At 42.3% G+C, this 14,251-nt stretch overlaps 1 pseudogene; it reads right to left on the bottom strand.

Annotated features, from left to right (window-relative positions):
• Window positions 1-32: 32 nt before the first annotated feature.
• LOC123999740 lies at window positions 33-13,698 on the bottom strand (annotated as a pseudogene).
• Between the last annotated feature and the right edge of the window lie 553 nt (window positions 13,699-14,251).

The raw sequence follows: 14,251 nt of genomic DNA, 5'->3' as shown, positions 1-14,251 counted from the left end.
CCCAGGTAGTTCAGGGCTATGAGGACCAGCTGCTACTGGCTCTGCTCCTTGCTCCTGGAGCACAGAGGACATTGGAATGGGCTTGGTAAAATGAGATTTTCTTTGTGCTCCCTTTTCATTTTATGTTTGGATAATTGCATATGACTCAGCGCAGACTCTATTATGAGTCCGTGCAGATTGGACCATAAAACTCATAACAGCAGACTTGACTAAATCAAGGCAGACTATTATGACTCAAGAGCAGCAGACTCTTATGACTAAGTCAAGGCAGACTATTATGACTCAAGAGCAGCAGATTATGATTCAGAGCAGCAGACTATTATAACTCAAGAGTAGCAGACTATTGACTCAGAGCAGCAGACTTTCATGACTCGAGCAGCAGCCTATTATGACTCAAGAGCAGCTGACTCAATAGCAGCAGACTATTATGACTCAGAGCAGCAGACTCTATTATGACTAAGTCAAGGCAGACTATTATGACTCAGAGCAGCAGACTATCATGACTCAAGAGCTACAGACAATTATGACTAAGTCAAGGTAGACTATTATGACTCAGAGCAGCAGACTATTATGACTCAAGAACAGCAGACTATTATGACTCAGAGCAGCAGACTCTATTATGACTAAGTCAAGGCAGACTATTATGACTCAGAGCAGCAGACTATCATGACTCAAGAGCTACAGACAATTATGACTAAGTCAAGGTAGACTATTATGACTCAGAGCAGCAGACTATTATGACTCAAGAACAGCAGACTATTATGACTCAGTGCAGCAGACTATTATGACTTGAGCAGCAGACTATTATGACTCAGAGCAGAAGACTATTATGACTCAAGAGCAGCAGATTATGATTCAGAGCAGCAGACTATTATAACTCAAGAGTAGCAGACTATTGACTCAGAGCAGCAGACTTTCATGACTCAAGAGCAGCTGACTCAATAGCAGCAGACTATTATGACTCAGAGCAGCAGACTCTATTATGACTAAGTCAAGGCAGACTATTATGACTCAGAGCAGCAGACTATTATGACTCAAGAGCTACAGACAATTATGACTAAGTCAAGGTAGACTATTATGACTCAGAGCAGCAGACTATTATGACTCAAGAGCAGCAGACTATTATGACTCAGTGCAGCAGACTATTATGACTTGAGCAGCAGACTATTATGACTCAGAGCAGAAGACTATTATGACTCAAGAGCAGCAGACTATTATGACTCAAGAGCAGCTGACTCAATAGCAGCAGACTATTATGACTCAGAGCAGCAGACTTTCATGACTCGAGCAGCAGACTATTATGACTCAAGAGCTACAGACAATTATGACTAAGTCAAGGTAGACTATTATGACTCAGAGCAGCAGACTATTATGACTCAAGAGCAGCAGACTATTATGACTGGAGCAGCAGACTATTATGACTCAGAGCTACAGTTTTTTAACTCAAGAGCAGCAGACTATTATGAGTCAGAGCAGCAGACTATTATGACTGGAGCAGCAGACTATTATGACTCAAGAGCAGCAGACACTTATGACTCAGATCTACATTTTTTTTTGACTGAAGAGCAGCAGACTTATGACTCAAGAGCAGCAGACTCTATTATGACTAAGTCAAGGCAGACTATTATGACTCAAGAGCAGCAGACTTATGAATCAGAGCAGCAGACTATTATGACTCGAGCAGCAGACTATTATGACTCAAGAGCAGCTGACTCAATAGCAGCAGACTATTATGAGTCAAGAGCTATAGACAATTATGACTAAGTCAATGTAGACTATTATGACTCAGAGCAGCAGACTATTATGGCTTGAGCAGCAGACTATTATGACTCAGAGCAGCAGACTATTATGACTCAACAGCAGCAGACTATTATGACTCAGAGCAGCAGACTTTCATGACTCGAGCAGCAGACTAGTGTGACTCAAGAGCTACAGACAATTATAACTACGTCAAGGTAGACTATTATGACTCAAGAGCAGCAGACTATTATGACTCAAGAGCAGCAAACTATTATGACTCAGAGCCCCAGATTATTATGACTTGAGCAGCAGACTATTATGACTCAGAGCAGCTGACTCAATAGTAGCAGACTATTATGACTCAGAGCAGCAGACTTTCATGACTCGAGCAGCAGACTATTATGACTCAAGAGCTACAGACAATTATGACTAAGTCAAGGTAGACTATTATGACTCAGAGCAGCAGACTATTATGACTCAGAGCAGCAGACTATTATGACTTGAGCAGCAGACTATTATGACTCAGAGCAGCAGACTATTATGACTCAAGAGCAGCAGACTATTATGACTCAAGAGCAGCAGACTTTCATGACTCGAGCAGCAGACTATTATGACTCAAGAGCTACAGACAATTATGACTAAGTCAAGGTAGACTATTATGACTCAGAGCAGCAGACTATTATGACTCAAGAGCAGCAGACTATTATGACTGGAGCAGCAGACTATTATGACTCAGAGCTACAGTTTTTTAACTCAAGAGCAGCAGACTATTATGAGTCAGAGCAGCAGACTATTATGACTGGAGCAGCAGACTATTATGACTCAAGAGCAGCAGACACTTATGACTCAGATCTACATTTTTTTTTGACTGAAGAGCAGCAGACTTATGACTCAAGAGCAGCAGACTCTATTATGACTAAGTCAAGGCAGACTATTATGACTCAAGAGCAGCAGACTTATGAATCAGAGCAGCAGACTATTATGACTCGAGCAGCAGACTATTATGACTCAAGAGCAGCTGACTCAATAGCAGCAGACTATTATGAGTCAAGAGCTATAGACAATTATGACTAAGTCAATGTAGACTATTATGACTCAGAGCAGCAGACTATTATGGCTTGAGCTCAGAGCTAGCAGACTGCACTCAATAGCAGCAGACTATTATGACTCAGAGCAGCAGACTATTATGACTCAACAGCAGCAGACTATTATGACTCAGAGCAGCAGACTTTCATGACTCGAGCAGCAGACTAGTGTGACTCAAGAGCTACAGACAATTATAACTACGTCAAGGTAGACTATTATGACTCAAGAGCAGCAGACTATTATGACTCAAGAGCAGCAAACTATTATGACTCAGAGCCCCAGATTATTATGACTTGAGCAGCAGACTATTATGACTCAGAGCAGCTGACTCAATAGTAGCAGACTATTATGACTCAAGAGCTACAGACAATTATGACTAAGTCAAGGTAGACTATTATGACTCAGAGCAGCAGACTATTATGACTCAGAGCAGCAGACTATTATGACTTGAGCAGCAGACTATTATGACTCAGAGCAGCAGACTATTATGACTCAAGAGCAGCAGACTATTATGACTCAAGAGCAGCTGACTCAATAGCAGCAGACTATTATGACTCAGAGCAGCAGACTTTCATGACTCGAGCAGCAGACTATTATGACTCAAGAGCTACAGACAATTATGACTAAGTCAAGGTAGACTATTATGACTCAGAGCAGCAGACTATTATGACTGGAGCAGCAGACTATTATGACTCAGAGCTACAGTTTTTAACTCAAGAGCAGCAGACTATTATGAGTCAGAGCAGCAGACTATTATGACTGGAGCAGCAGACTATTATGACTCAAGAGCAGCAGACACTTATGACTCAGATCTACATTTTTTTTGACTGAAGAGCAGCAGACTCTATTATGACTAAGTCAAGGCAGACTATTATGACTCAAGAGCAGCTGACTCAATAGCAGCAGACTATTATGAGTCAAGAGCTATAGACAATTATGACTAAGTCAATGTAGACTATTATGACTCAGAGCAGCAGACTATTATGGCTTGAGCAGCAGACTATTATGACTCAGAGCAGCAGACTATTATGACTCAACAGCAGCAGACTATTATGACTCAGAGCAGCAGACTTTCATGACTCGAGCAGCAGACTAGTGTGACTCAAGAGCTACAGACAATTATAACTACGTTAAGGTAGACTATTATGACTCAGAGCAGCAGACTATTATGACTCAAGAGCAGCAAACTATTATGACTCAGAGCCCCAGATTATTATGACTTGAGCAGCAGACTATTATGACTCAAGAGCAGCAGACTATTATGACTCAGAGCAGCAGACTATTATGACTTGAGCAGCGGACTATTATGACTCAGAGCAGCAGACTATTATGACTCAAGAGCAGCAGACTATTATGACTCAAGAGCAGCTGACTCAATAGCAGCAGACTATTATGACTCAGAGCAGCAGACTATTATGACTCAAGAGCTACAGACAATTATGACTAAGTCAAGGTAGACTATTATGACTCAGAGCAGCAGACTATTATGACTCAAGAGCAGCAGACTATTTTGACTCAAGAGCAGCAGACTATTTTGACTCAGAGCAGCAGACTATTTTTGACTGAGCGCAGACTATTATGATTCAGAGCAGCAGACTATTATGACTCAAGAGCAGCAGACTATTATGACTCAAGAGCAGCTGACTCAATAGCAGCAGACTATTATGACTCGAGCAGCAGACTATTATGACTCAAGAGCTACAGACAATTATGACTAAGTCAAGGTAGACTATTATGACTCAGAGCAGCAGACTATTATGACTCAGAGCTGCAGACTATTATGACTTGAGCAGCAGACTATTATGACTCAAGAGCAGCAGACTATTATGAGTCAAGAGCAGCTGACTATTATGAGTCAAGAGCAGCTGACTCAGTAGCAGCAGACTATTATGACTCAAGAGCTATAGACAATTATGACTAAGTCAATGTAGACTATTATGACTCAAGAGCAGCAGACTATTATAACTCAAGAGCAGCTGACTCAATAGCAGCAGACTATTATGACTCAGAGCAGCAGACTATTATAACTCAAGAGCAGCAGACTATTATAACTCAGAGCTACAGATATTTTGACTATTCACTCAAGAGCAGCAGACTTATGACTCAAGAGCAGCAGACTCTATTATGACTGGAGCAGCAGACTATTATGACTCAAGAGCAGCAGACTCTTATGACTCGAGCAGCAGACTATTATAACTCAGAGCTACAGTTGTTTTAACTCAACAGCAGCAGACTATTATGAGTCAGAGCAGCAGACTATTATGACTGGAGCAGCAGACTATTATGACTCAAGAGCAGCAGACTCTTATGACTCGAGCAGCAGACTATTATAACTCAGAGCTACAGTTTTTTAACTCAAGAGCAGCAGACTATTATGAGTCAGAGCAGCAGACTATTATGACTGGAGCAGCAGACTATTATGACTCAAGAGCAACAGACTCTTATGACTCGAGCAGCAGACTATTATAACTCAGAGCTACAGTTTTTTAACTCAAGAGCAGCAGACTTATGACTCAAGAGCAGCAGACTATTATGACTAAGTCAAGGCAGACTATTATGACTCAAGAGCAGCAGACTATTATGAGTCAGAGCAGCAGACTTATGACTGGAGCAGCAGACTATTATGACTCAAGAGCAGCAGACTCTTATGACTCGAGCAGCAGACTATTATAACTCAGAGCTACAGTTTTTTAACTCAAGTGCAGCAGACTATTATGAGTCAGAGCAGCAGACTATTATGACTGGAGCAGCAGACTATTATGACTCAAGAGCAGCAGACTCTTATGACTCAGATCTACAGATTTTTTTGACTCAAGAGCAGCAGACTTTATTATGACTAAGTCAAGGCAGACTATTATGACTCAAGAGCAGCAGACTATTATGAATCAGAGCAGCAGACTATTATTACTCGAGCAGCAGACTATTATGACTCAAGAGCAGCTGACTCAATAGCAGCAGACTATTATGACTCAAGAGCTATAGACAATTATGACTAAGTCAATGTAGACTATTATGACTCAGAGCAGCAGACTATTATGACTCAAGAGCAGCAGACTATTATAACTCAAGAGCAGCTGACTCAATAGCAGCAGACTATTATGACTCAGAGCAGCAGACTTTCATGACTCGAGCTGCAGACTATTATGACTCAAGAGCTATAGACAATTATAACTACGTCAAGGTAGACTATTATGACTCAGAGCAGCAGACTATTATGACTCAGAGCAGCAGACTATTATGACTCAAGAGCAGCAGACTCTATTATGACTAAGTCAAGGCAGACTATTATGACTCAAGAGCAGCAGACTATTATGAGTCAGAGCAGCAGACTATTATGACTGGAGGAGCAGACTATTATGACTCAAGAGCAGCAGACGCTTATGACTCGAGCAGCAGACTATTATAACTCAGAGCTACAGTTGTTTTAACTCAAGAGCAGCAGACTATTATGAGTCAGAGCAGCAGACTATTATGACTGGAGCAGCAGACTATTATGACTCAAGAGCAGCAGACTCTTATGACTCGAGCAGCAGACTATTATAACTCAGAGCTACAGTTTTTTAACTCAAGAGCAGCAGACTATTATGAGTCAGAGCAGCAGACTATTATGACTGGAGCAGCAGACTATTATGACTGGAGCAGCAGACTATTATGACTCAAGAGCAGCAGACTCTTATGACTCGAGCAGCAGACTATTATAACTCAGAGCTACAGTTTTTTTAACTCAAGAGCAGCAGACTTATGACTCAAGAGCAGCAGACTCTATTATGACTAAGTCAAGGCAGACTATTATGACTCAAGAGCAGCAGTCTATTATGAGTCAGAGCAGCAGTCTATTATGACTGGAGCAGCAGACTATTATGACTCAAGAGCAGCAGACTCTTATGACTCGAGCAGCAGACTATTATAACTCAGAGCTACAGTTTTTTAACTCAAGAGCAGCAGACTATTATGAGTCAGAGCAGCAGACTATTATGACTGGAGCAGCAGACTATTATGACTGGAGCAGCAGACTATTATGACTCAAGAGCTGCAGACTATTATGACTCAAGAGCAGCAGACTCTTATGACTCAAGAGCAGCAGACTCTTATGACTCGAGCAGCAGACTATTATAACTCAGAGCTACAGTTTTTTTAACTCAAGAGCAGCAGACTTATGACTCAAGAGCAGCAGACTCTATTATGACTAAGTCAAGGCAGACTATTATGACTCAAGAGCAGCAGTCTATTATGAGTCAGAGCAGCAGACTATTATGACTGGAGCAGCAGACTATTATGACTCAAGAGCAGCAGACTCTTATGACTCGAGCAGCAGACTATTATAACTCCGAGCTACAGTTTTTTTTAACTCAAGAGCAGCAGACTATTATGAGTCAGAGCAGCAGACTATTATGACTGGAGCAGCAGACTATTATGACTGGAGCAGCAGACTATTATGACTCAAGAGCTGCAGACTATTATGACTCAAGAGCAGCAGACTATTATAACTCAGAGCTACAGTTTTTTAACTCAAGAGCAGCAGACTTATGACTCAAGAGCAGCAGACTCAATCATGACTAAGTCAATGTAGACTATTATGACTCAGAGCAGCAGACTATTATGACTCAAGAGCAGCAGACTATTATGACTTGAGCAGCAGACTCAGAGCAGCAGACTATTATGACTCAGAGCAGCTGACTTTCATGACTCGAGCAGCAGACTATTATGACTCAAGAGCTACAGACAATTATGACTAAGTCAAGGTAGACTATTATGACTCAGAGCAGCAGACTATTATGACTCAAGAGCAGCAGACTATTTTGACTCAGAGCAGCAGACTATTATGACTCAGAGCAGCAGACTATTATGACTCAGAGCAGCAGACTATTATGACTCAGAGCAGCAGACTATTATGACTCAAGAGCAGCAGACTATAATGACTCAAGAGCAGCTGACTCAATAGCAGCAGACTATTATGACTCAGAGCAGCAGACTTTCATGACTCGAGCAGCAGACTATTATGACTCAAGAGCTACAGACAATTATGACTAAGTCAAGGTAGACTATTATGACTCAGAGCAGCAGACTATTATGACTCAGAGCTGCAGACTATTACGACTTGAGCAGCAGACTATTATGACTCAGAGCAGCAGACTATTATGACCCAAGAGCAGTTGACTCAATAGCAGCAGTCTATTATGACTCAAGAGCAGCAGACTATTATGACTCAAGAGCAGCAGATTATGATTCAGAGCAGCAGACTATTATAACTCAGAGCAGCAGACTATTATGACCCAAGAGCAACAGACTATTATGACTCAAAAACGACTAAAACAGGCTTACATTGGCCAGTTTCATCATGATTTTCAAAACAATTGTTTGTGATACGATGTAAAATGCATATCAAACATCCTTCCTCCCAATTAGGTTTCTATGTGAGAATTGCCCAAACAATCTGAGATATTTCCGTGCCTTCCTAGCGTGGAATCACCCTATTATGTCTCAGTGCTATGACTCCATAACATCCATGTGCTGTGACTGTCATGACTCAGTGAAGTGACTACAATGATTGTGCTGTGACTGTATTGTGACTGAAGTTTTGCAGGGTCGTCACCACACCGTGTCTCCTTGGAGCGGACGTGCTGCAGCCAGTCTCTGATCCTGCGCCTCTTCCTCTGTGGCTTTGCGTCGGTCACAGGCCCCCAGATTATACATACAGCAGCCTGTCCTTCACCTCTCTGTCCAGCCTGGGGACTGTGGTGAAGCTAATGGAGTGGTTGATCTCCACACGCAAATACACAAGTACATCACACTGTACAAATACATCAGCAAGTGAGCGTGTGTGGTCTCACCTCTATCAGCCAGGGCTTGAGGCGGTGGTTGATGAGCACGTCGAAGCCCAGGATCTCGAAGTAGGCCCCCGGTGGCATTGTTGGAGGTGGCGTGGTGCAGGAAGCAGATGTGGTAGCTGTGGCGGAGCACTGAGTGGGCTGAGACCAGAGCCTTGATCGCCACATCCTCAATGTCGGCCCACAGCTTCAACGTGTCACCGTCTCCAGGAGACAGGTCAGAGTCGACAACTTCCTGTAGGGAGGGGGAGAGAGACAGACAGAGGGGAGAGACAGAGAAAGACAGACAGCGAGCGAGACAGCAAGAGAAAGACCATTCAAACAGTCAGACAGGAATGTCGTCACATACAGTATTGGTTGTGCATCGTGTCATAGACCTGTTCCAATGCCCTTCCCTCGTCTTGCGAACACTTTTAACCATCACAATGTTGTCTGTGTGTACACTGTAGACACACGTTCATTTTCACTTGATCCCCACTGTTAAGGTTCTAGAAGTTAGTTTTGTTTGGGAGGCTATAATAAGCTCAACATACCAAGGCAGTGATGAAATATGAGTGGCAGTATATCAGCCTCCTGAGTTGTGACACATGCTGCAAATAAGATTGGCTGCTTGGCCTGCTGACAAGCCTGGCTGTGGCTCTTGAATACTGATACAAGTATGGCGCGGGGGACCTGGGCTGGAGATGGCCATAAGTCTCAGAGTGAGACATGACTGACAGCTCTGAGTCGTTGCTTTTAGACTGACATAAATTGATCCAGCAGCTTCATTCTGACACAGGTCGCGTAAGCATGCTCTCAGTTGTGTGACAGACAGGGTTTTCTCAAGTGGATTGAGCTGTTATCCTAATGAGAGGGAAACATATATAATTTATACCTAAAAGAATAGAAGTTGTGCTTGCCTTTCCCTTCCTGGAACCAAGCACTAGTACATGTCCACGCTAGAGGAAAGTGTCAAATACAGCATCAGAGAGAAAGCCCAGGAAGACCCGTGTCAATAGAACACCTTTCGATGCCAGCGTTCTCATCCCAAAGTTCTCACTTTGTTTGTTAATGGCGTAGGTGGTCAGGTGCATGAAAGAGGCCAGTGTGTAAAATAGAGACTGTGTCGAAGAGGAACTTAGAAACCAGGAGTACTTTCACAGTGCTTGCATGTTGGGCATTTTTGCTAAGTCTTTTATGACAGAGCTAGTAAAACGTTAGCTTGAGTCATCAATGGGGCCATATCACTGGTAAAAAAAAAATACTGTTTGAGAGGCGCAAGATTGATCACACCCATTGTAGGTCTGAGTTCAAGGACAGATGTCTATCTTATTTAAGTCCGTCTGCCTGCGTGTCTGTGTTTGATTGTGTTCCTGTCTGTCTCTGTCCCCTTGAACACGCTTACAACAGACGGACGATATACAACATGTCAATACCGACAGAAATCAAATGTTACCATTGTCTATGGTCCCTAACAGAACTACACAGCATGAACACGAAAGACCAATGACATTGTGTACATCTCATGTTTATTTCAATGCTAAACATGTTGCCCTCTCATTCCCCATTCTGTGGTTGTGCCCATTGTGCCGTGCACCCGCTCCTTATACAGGAAGATATGGAGGGGATCGAAGACGTCACCAGCACGTAGATGCGTAGGTCAAACTTGAAGCCGTCAATAACCAATTGCTGTTTGTGGTGGCAGAGGGACAAGAACAACAAATAAGAATGGCTAAAACAAAGTAGCATATCTGGAAATTATGACAAGACAGGTTGAGAAAATTGCTGTTCTGCTTTACCCTGACAACTCAGTTAATGGATATGATAGATTATACTCAGTAATATTGAATACAATGGGAACAGGATCAACATACATCTCAACGGTTCCCAAACTTTTCCGTTCCGGGGACCACCAAATCAGTCAAGACCACCATTCGTGGAGTTGCAGTATTTAAAATAAATACCATTTAGAGTCAATTTTATCAATGAATGTGACAGTATAAAGGCCAATTATTATTATTATTATAATGATAAACAATCTGCATTGTGAAATGTTATGTAAAATTGCTTATTATACCATTAATAATCCCAGCTGCATCTTTTTCTTCACATCTTCTTGTAAGTGTAGTACAATAAAAACATTTTTTTAAGGTCAACAGCCAAAGTTCATCCTGCTCCTATTCTACTTTCATATATGATTTAGATCATGCAGTCATGAGTGAACAGGGAGTACAGGAGGAGACTGAGCACACATCCCTGAGGGGCCCCTGTGTTGAGGACAAGCGTGGCAGATGTGTTGTTACCTACCCTTACCAAGGCTGGGCCGGCAGCCTTGCGATTGTCAACACGTTTAAATGTTTTACTCATGTTGGCCACGGAGAAGGAGAGCCCACAGGCTTTGGTAGCAGGTCATGTCAGTGGCACTGTATTGTACTCAAAGCTAGCAAAGAAGTTGTTTAATTTGTCTGGGAGCAAGACGATGTTTGTGCGTGGCTGGTTTTCTTTTTGTAATCTATGATTGACTGTAGACCGTGCCACATACGTCTCGTGTTTGAGCCGTTGAATTGCGACTCTACTTTGTCTCTGTACTGACGCTTTGCTTGTTTGATTGCCTTGCGGAGGAAATAGCTGCACTGTTTGTATTTGGTTATGTTTCCGGTCGCCTTGATTAAAAGCAGTGGTTCGCGCGTCCAGTTTTGCGAATGCTGCCATTAATCCACGGTTTCTGGTTAGGGAAGGTTTTAAAAGTCCCAGCGGGTACGACATCTCTGATGCACTTGCTAATAAACTCACTCACCGAGTCAGCTATACATCAATGTTGCTGTCTGATGCTATCCAGAACATATCTCAGTCCACTTTATTGAAGCAATCTTGAAGCGTGGAGTCCGATTGGTCAGACCAGAGTTGTATTGACCTGAGCACGGGCATTTCCTGTTTTAGTTTCTGTCTTTAGGCATGGAGCAACAAAATTGATTCGTGGTCAGATTTTCTGAAGGCAGGGCGCGGGAGGGCTTTGTATGCATCGCAGAAGTTCAAGTAGCAATGATCCAGAATTCTGCCAGCTCGTAGTTCGTCCACTTATTATCCAGCGATTGTATGTTGGCCCATAGTACCGATGGCAAAGGTAGATTAGTCATTTGTCACCTAATCTTTACAAGGCACCCCGATCTCCTTCAGCGATATCTGTCTCTTTCTCCTGCGAATGACGGGTATGAGGGCCTTGTCGGGTGTCTGGAGTAAATCCCTCTCGTCCGACTCATTAAAGAAACATTCTTTGTCTAGTTCAAGGTATGTAATCTCTGTTCTGATATCCAGAAGCTCTTTTTGGTCATAAGAGATGGTAGCAGCAACATTATGTACAAAATCAGTTACAGCGCCATTTTACAGCTTGTTTCTAGCCTAAAGGATTGCAGATATTTTAGTTACTTTAGATCTGTATAAACAATCGAGAACTGTGAATTGTTTTATAGTTTTTTAAAATCAAAGGTCCCACATCCCCCCACGAAACGGTAGCATCCCATATGGGGGGCGAGCCCCCTAGGTTGGGAACCCTTGACTTAGATAACAAATAGACAGCCGTATCAAATTTCAACGTCCACTGCAGGGTACAGGACCAATTGTGTCTGTCTCCCCTCTAAGAATGAGTTTGGGATTTCCAATCACAGACATCATGCAATTAAAAGGATAAGGGTATATTATCTAATGTAAAAGGTGTATAAATCTAGCCTGGTTAAACCAGATTGAATGGTGAGCAGGGCATAAAATGAACACCGGCCACCTGCCAAATGCAGGTAGATTTTGGCATTGTTGGGTTAGATGTCGATTTCACCAGCCAAGTGTGCAGTTGGTCAGGACTCCACAGTGCAAGAATTTCATTTGTGAATAAAAATAGTCAATCAATTATGATCACATTTATAGTAAAATAAATGCTGCAGCAGCTGTTTTGAAAGTTTTTGCGCCATTTTGTTTCATAGCTGATAAATGAATCGCAAAGAGTCAAAGAAATACAAATCCTATATAGCCCACTCCACTTCGTACTGCAACACTGCCTGGTTGGGAGCTATGCACACGTGAAAAGCTGAGTGAAAGATACCTTTTTTTTGGAAGAGCTGCGCACAGGCATAAAAATAGGTCTAATTTACTTGAAAGGAAAGTCTACTGAATTGAGACTTTGTCATTGTGCTATTTGCTAATTAACATTGTTTTGTTCACAAGCTAAGTTGTTTTTCTATGTTTGAAATGATAGGGAAGCTGAAGACCACTTCCACTAATCAGACTTAATCTCACAGGCACAAACATGACTTGAATCTCGCTACCACAGTCACAGTAACACAGTAACGCTCTTTGCATCTATGATATTTTGGTTAAGACTCAGGTCACAAAAATTATTATTTTAGCAATAAAGCCCGAGGGGGTGTGGTATATGGGTGGCAGGTGGTTAGAGTGTTGAACTAGTAACCGAAAGGTTGCAGATCAAATCCCCATGCTAAAAGGTATGAATCTGTTGTTCTGCCCCTGAAAAAGGCAGTTAACCCACTGTTCCTAGGCTGTCATTGAAAATAACTGAATTGCCTAGTTCAATAAAGGTATAAATAAAATATGGCCAATATACCACAGCGAAGGGTGGTTCTTGTGTACGACGCAATGCAGAGTGCCTGGACACAGCCCTTTGCCGTGGTATATTGACCATATATCACAAACCCCAGAGGTGCCTTATTGCTATTACAAACTGGTTACCAACATAAGTAGAGCAGTTAAAATAAATGCTTTGTCATACCCGCGGTATACGGTCTGACATACAGAATTCAGGGCTCAAACCACCCAGTTGCTAGATTTTTTAATCTACTGGCCACAGTGGCTAGGGGACTAAAAAGTACATTTTATGCCCCGATGGTGAGCGCAACATTCAGTTTGGTTTAACTAGGCTAGTGCCAATTGACTAATGGGAGCATCATGACTCCACCGAGAGGCACCAGGTGCGGGGGAAGATGTTGTACTCCTTGGGGAAACTCTTCAGCATGCAGTTCATGTTGTGAGCCAGCATGTACTTCCTGCTCAGCTCCATCATACAAGGGAAGTGTCTTCTGTCTTCACATCTTCTGTCAGGCCCACAAGAAAAAATACTATAGTTTACTGTTGTTTAAATTCTGTAGTATTACTATGGTTAAAAGAGCATTGTGTTTATGCAGACTGTAGTATACTGTAGGATTTATTACTGTTTTTGCAAATATTAAAGAAGTATGCTATAGTATTTACAGTTTACTATAGTATAAATAGAACAGCTGCCTCCAGTAAGAAAAGGGGTGGCGGTCTGTGTCTATTTGTAAAAACAGCTGTTGCACGCTATCTAATATTAGATATTAAGGAAGGTTTTGCTCACCTGAGGTAGAGTACCTCATGATAAGCAGTAGGTTACACTATTTACCTACAGAGTTTTCATCTATATTTTTCGTAGCAGTCCATTTACAACCACAAACCAATGCTGGCACTAAGACCGCACTGAATGAGCTGTCCACGGCCATAATCAAACAAGAAAATGCTCACCTAGAGGTGGCGCTCCTAGTGGCCGGGGACTTAATGCAGGGAAACTTACATCCTTTGTACCTAATTTCTACCAG

The sequence above is a fragment of the Oncorhynchus gorbuscha genome, linkage group LG16, assembly GCF_021184085.1.
Source record: "Oncorhynchus gorbuscha isolate QuinsamMale2020 ecotype Even-year linkage group LG16, OgorEven_v1.0, whole genome shotgun sequence".
Classification (NCBI taxonomy): Eukaryota; Metazoa; Chordata; class Actinopteri; order Salmoniformes; family Salmonidae; genus Oncorhynchus; species Oncorhynchus gorbuscha.
Note: the sequence above shows the minus strand (reverse complement) of the source record. Positions and strands in the feature narration are given on the sequence as shown.